The following is a 6228-nucleotide window of genomic DNA, read 5'->3' on the forward strand; positions in this document are numbered from 1 at the left end:
GGGTGTAGGGGGACAGCCAGGCCCGGGCCCTCGAGGAAGGTGGGCAGTCTTGCAGGCCAGGGGTGAGGCTGCGTGGATGACACCCGTGGAGCCAGGCCAGGGAAACTGCTGTGGATCGTCGATTGGACGCCCAGGGGCCTTGGTTCCTTAGCTAAGGAATGTGACCTTTAGCACAGTCGGCAGGGGAGTGAAGGGCTTGGACTGCATTTTAGATGCTGGCACTGGCTGTAGGAGGAGGTCCAAAGGGATGGAGGCAGTCGTCCAGGTTGAAAGTGACAAGGGCCGCCACCAAGGTGGGAATGGAGGAGGTGGGTTCCCAAGACACAAAGGAGGCTGGAGTCAGAAGGACCTTCCTAGGTCTCTGGTTGTAAGCAACAGAGAGCACTCTGTTCAGCAGAAAGGGAGGAGAGCAGGTCTGGGGGAGGAGAGAGTTAATGAGCCTGTGAGTCTGCAGCAGAGCCCAGGGCTGGAATTCCCAGTCCAGAGGCACCAGCGCAGCACAGGATGAGGTCATTGGGGGGCCGCAGATGGAGAAGTGGGTGGAGAACCGGGCTCCCGGGAGCAGCTGCTGAATGGCCTCCCAGGAAACCTTCCATGAACTGCTCTCGCTTCTTCTGACCACAGTGACACTGCTGCCTTGGTTCTTTCCATGCAAGTGTCCCAATTTTTGACAACTCTGTAAACGGCTGTGCAATTTCAGCTTGTTATTAACGCTGTTGTGTTCACTGTCCCAGTTGCTCATGTGGCATCTGCAAGCTTTCTGCAACATACCCTCCACCACCCCCAACCCTCAGGGAATACCGTGTGCCTTAAAAACTGGGCTCAAGAATCCTTGGTTTCCTGCCTGCCTCACAAGGAGCCCTGTGCAGGCCCCTGCCATGCGGTAGTCTTTTCTAATCTGCTGCTCCAGCTACACTGAAAGTTCCTTAGGGCAGGAATCATGATTTATTTGTCTTAGAATTTCTTAGTCTAATGCAGAACTTGGCACATAGCCCTTTGAACAATGGCCAGTGAAGGAGTGTGTTCGGCTGAGTTATAAAAAGAGAACTGACTGGGCCATCATGTGTCCCAGGGCAGTCCTGGTTTCCCTTCAATCTCAAAAGTGCCCTGGTTTGGAAGATAAAGTACATGGCTACTCTATTTCCAGGATCCCCTGTTGTCATGGCTGGTCCTATGTCAGGTGTCTCTGTTTATAAGACATTCCTACCAGAGAAACCAATAGGGCCTATTACTAGTTTGGGTCAAAATTAAATAATGGGGCGTTCCCGTCGTGGCACAGCAGAAACAAATTTGACTAGGAACCATGAGGTTGCGAGTTCGATCCCTGGCCTTGCTCAGTGGGTTAAGGATCCATCGTTGCTGTGAGCTGTAGTGTAGGTCACAGATGGGGCTCGGATCCGGCGTTGCTATGGCTCTGGCATAGGCCAGCGACTACAGCTCCCATTAGACCCCTAGCCTGGGAACCTCCATATGTCATGGGTGCGGCCCTAAAAGGACAAAAGACAAAAAAAAAAAAATTCAAAAAATTAAATAATGGGACCTACTCTTCTGAAATGCAGAGACAGAAATAAGACTCCAGAGTTTTGGAAAGAGAGGGAATTCTGGCAGATCCTCAAATAAATAAGCCTTCTTTCAGGAAGTTCCCTGGTGCTTAGTGGGTTAAGCATCTGGTGTTGTCACTGCAATGGCTCAGGTCGCTGCTATGACACGTGTTTGATTCCTGGCCCCCCGAACTTCCTCATGCTGTGGGCGTGGACCCCCGAAAAAGCTGGTCCTAGACACAGGAATAACCTCGTAGATCAATGAAAGAATATCTAGAACTCAAAAGCAGAGTTACCTTTATCCAGTCATGCAACTTTCAACAAAGGTGCCAAAGAGAACCAATTAGGAAAGTATATTCCTTTCTTTTCTTTTTCTTTTTTGGCTGCATTCGTGGCATGTGGAAGTTCCCAGGCCAGGAATCGAACCCGCGCCATAGCAGCGACCCAAGCTGCTGCAGTGACTATGCTGGATCCTTCATAGATAAATATGCACATGTATGTATGTAGATGGAAGATAACTGATAAGCAAGTAGGGTAAACTTGGAACACGTGAGGACAATGTGTGAAGGTGACTGAATTCTCAGTGCCATTGGTGCAATATTTTGGCAATCTGAAATTATTTCAAAATAAAATATTTTAAAATATAATAAATACATACATGTATATATTTTTATATTATACTTATGTATGACAAAGGATTTGTATTCAGAAAATAGATTGAATGCCTATAACAATAAAAAATAAAAAACCCAAGTTTCCCTCATGGCTCAGCGGGTTAAGGATCCAGTATTTTCACTGCTATGGTGCAGGTTCCACGTCTGGCCCAGAAACTTGTGCATGCCACAGGTGCAGCCAAAAAATGAAATAAAATTTAAAAAGATTAAAAAATAACTTTAAAAATCATTGAAACTGGACAGGATATTTGAAAGGATAATTCACAGATAAAGATATATAAAAGATAAACACCGGAAATGATGGTCAAAATCATTTATCATTAGAGAAACGCACATTAAAACTGTAATGCGATACCACTGTACACCCATCAGGTTAACAAACTGACAGCACTAGCCCTTGGCAAGGATATGGAGCAACTGGAACTTACAAATTTGTTAGTGGGAGAGTTAAGTAGTACTATCACATGGGGAAAAGATTTAACGGTTTCTTATAAAACTAATTATATGCCTCTTCTGCAATCCCAAGATAAATCAAAGCACATGTCCCCAGAGTCTTGTGCCACAATACTCAGGGCAGTTTCATACATGATGACCCCAAACTGAGGACAACCTGAATCTCCATCAGCAGGAGAACGTACGTACATACATACACACTGTGATCTGTTCAATCACTGACTGAATAATGAAAAAGTCATAATGAAAAAGACCAAAGATATAGATGAATCTCAGAAACACTCGCCAAATGAAAGACGCCTTCCACCAAAAAATGCATATAGGAGTTCCCGTTGTGGCTCAGTGGTTAACAAATCTGACTAGGAACCATGAGGTTGTGGGTTCGACCCCTGGCCTTGCTCAGTGGGTTAATGATCCGGTGTTGCCGTGAGCTGTGGTATAGGTTGCAGACGTGGCTCGGATCCCACGTTGCTGTGGCTCTGGAGTAGGCTGGTGGCTACAGCTCCGATTCGACCCCTAGCCTGGGAACCTCCATATGCTGCGGGAAGCAGCCCAAGAAATGGCAAAAAGACAAAAAAAAAAAAAAAAAAGCATATAATCTGATTCCATTTAGATGAGGTTCTCCAGCAGGTGAAACTCATTCAAGGTGAAAAACTCGGAATCGCAGTTGCTTATGGGAGGGTGGGGGTTCAGATGGACTGGAAGGGTATGAGGGAACTTTCTGGGATGAAAGTCATCTCTAGTATCTTGATAGAAATTTGGGTCATGGAGGTGTAAGCCTCTGTCAAAGCTCATTGGGTAGAATACTATATGTAAATTTGTTTCACCATGTCAATTTTACCTAAATATAAAGAACTGTGCCCTACTTTTCTTTTCTTTTTAGGGCCACCAGTGTGGCATATGGAAGTTCTAGGGCTAGGGGGTCAAATTGGAACTGCAGCCACAACTGGACCTCTGAGAACTGTACACTACTGAACTCAAATTGTCAGCAGGTGTGCTGAAGAGTTTAGGGGTGAGATGTGCTAATGTCTGCAGGACTGGGATGTATCAGAAAATAAGACCAAGCACTATATGTTTAGGTGGATGAATGGATGGGTAGGTTAAGTGATGAAGCAAACAGAACAAATGTTAATTGTAGAATATGTATACAGGTGGCACATATAGACATGTTCACTGCAGAGTGCTTTCGACTTTGCTGTGTGTTCGAAATTTTTCATAGTAATACTGGGGGAAAATTGGGCCAAAAGTCCCAGCCTCCAGTTTCCCATTTTGTTATTCTTTCCGTAAACCACACTGCCTCTTGGTTCCAGCCACCTCCTTGCCAAGCTTTCGGAGCCTAATCATTAGACACTGGTCCATGGTGAAAAGTCAGGCCAGGAGTTCCCATTATGGCACAGCGGAAAGGAATCCAGCTAGGAACCATGAGGTTTCAGGTTCGATCCCTGGCTTCACTCAGAGGGTTAAGGATCTGGCATTGCCGTGAGCTGTGGTATAGGTTGCAGATGCGGCTCGGATTCAGCGTGGCTGTGGCTATGGTGTAGGCTGGCAGCTGTTGCTCCAATTTGACCCCTGGCCTGGGAACCTCCATATGATGTGAGTTCAGCCCTAAAAAGCAAAAAATAAAAAAAAATTAAAAATAAAAAAAAAATCAGGCCAAACCAACAATAAAATATGAAGGAGACATGACAAGATATGCCAGGAAAATACTCCACAGAGCCAAGGACACTAGTAAGCAACTCAGATCTGAAAAACAGTCTCCAACTTAATCAAGGCCCAGTAAGCAGAGACCACCCAGAGGAAGGACCACACTGCCTCTGGGGAGCTGGCAGGTGCAGCCCTCAGAGCACTGGCTGAAGTGTATCTTCAAAACTTGTTAAAGACCTGCGGTGCTCGGAGAAGTTCTCACGGGTTCCATGTCTGTCTGACTCTCCTTCCCTGGACCTTACCTCAAATTTCCTCAGCAGCTTCACCCACTTCCTTCACAAGTCAGACTTAACGAACCAACAAGAGAGGTGCAAGAACACACCTGCCTTGCCTGCACGGGAGCAAGAGGTTGTGCAATCCACAGCTGAGCAAGCTGGGGAGGATGACTAAGGGGACACACGCTCCGCCCCGGGTGGCAAACCCGCAGCGGGGGAGGGAGCATCCATGGGGCGGCAGGTACACCAGATGCAAGATGGCATCTTCAGGCAGCACAGGGGGACAGGCCAGCTGCACATAGCTTTCCCTATGGATTCAGGCTGGACAGGTTCCTGGCCTCAAAACGATGGTCAGGCTTCCCTGGACCCACTCACACACCTGGATTGTACCTACTGACGGCATCAACTTTGAATATTACAGATATAGACAGAAGCAGGTAATATGTGGGACATCTGATACATGTTTAACCTTGTGTTCATCTTTACAAATTCAAATTTATAAGAGTTCAGGGTGATTTTTTAATATTTTATTATAAAAATAATATACAGTTAAATTTTAAAGAATTGAAAAGTGGAGTTCTCGCTGTGGCACATCAGGATCGGCAGCATCTTAGGAGCACTGGGGTGCAAGTTTGATTCCCAACCGGGCACAGTGTTTTAAGGATTCCATGCTTCTGCAGCTGTGGCTTAGGTCGCAACTGCAGCCCTGGCTGCAGAACTCCATATGCCACAGGGTAGCCAAAAAAGAAAAAAAAAAAATGTTTTTGAAAAGTAAGGAGTTCTCTTGTAGTCCACTAGTTTAATGATATAGCGTTGTCACTGATGTGGCTCTGGTTGCTGCTGTGGCACAGGTTTGATCCCAGGCCCAGGAACCATCACATGCTGTGGGGATAGACCAAAAAAAAAAAAAAAAAAGCACTCTAAAACAAAAATTAGAAAAGTAGAACACTGGAAAAAATTAAGAGAGCTATTCTTTTAATTGTTTGAGTTCGCAAATATTTTCCTAATGTAAAATTCATTTATGATTACTGCAAATAATTTGGAAGATAGGAAAGTGTAAAGGGAAAAAGTTTTAAGTGGTGATTATCCTCATGCAAAAAATAATTTCAGCATTTCATTACATTTAAGCATATCCTTTTCTCAATTGTTTAAAATACAATTGATTCTTACACAACTGTTTTTTTATAATGATTTTTATTCTTTCCATTACAGCTGATTTACAGTGTTCTGTCAATTTTCTACTATAGAGCAAGGTGACCCAATCACACATACATGTATACATTCTTTTTCCTCACATTACCATGCTCCATCATAAGTGACTAGACAGAGTTCCCAGTGCTATACAGCGGGATCTCATTGTTAATCCATTCCAAAGACAATAGTTTGCATCTATTAACCCCAAATTCCCCATCCATCCCACTCCCTTCCTCTCCCCTTTGGTAACCACAAGTCTGTTCTCCATGTCCATGATTTTCTTTCCTGTGGAAAGATTCATTTGTGCTGTATTGATGTAAGTGATATCATATGGTACTTGTCTTTTTCTGACTTACCTCACTTAGTATGAGAGTCTTTAGTTCCACCCATGTTGCTCCAAATGGCATTATTTTGTTCTTTTTTATGGCTGAGTAGTATTCCAATGTG

This window comes from Sus scrofa, chromosome 5 (assembly GCF_000003025.6).
Source record: "Sus scrofa isolate TJ Tabasco breed Duroc chromosome 5, Sscrofa11.1, whole genome shotgun sequence".
NCBI lineage: Eukaryota > Metazoa > Chordata > Mammalia > Artiodactyla > Suidae > Sus > Sus scrofa.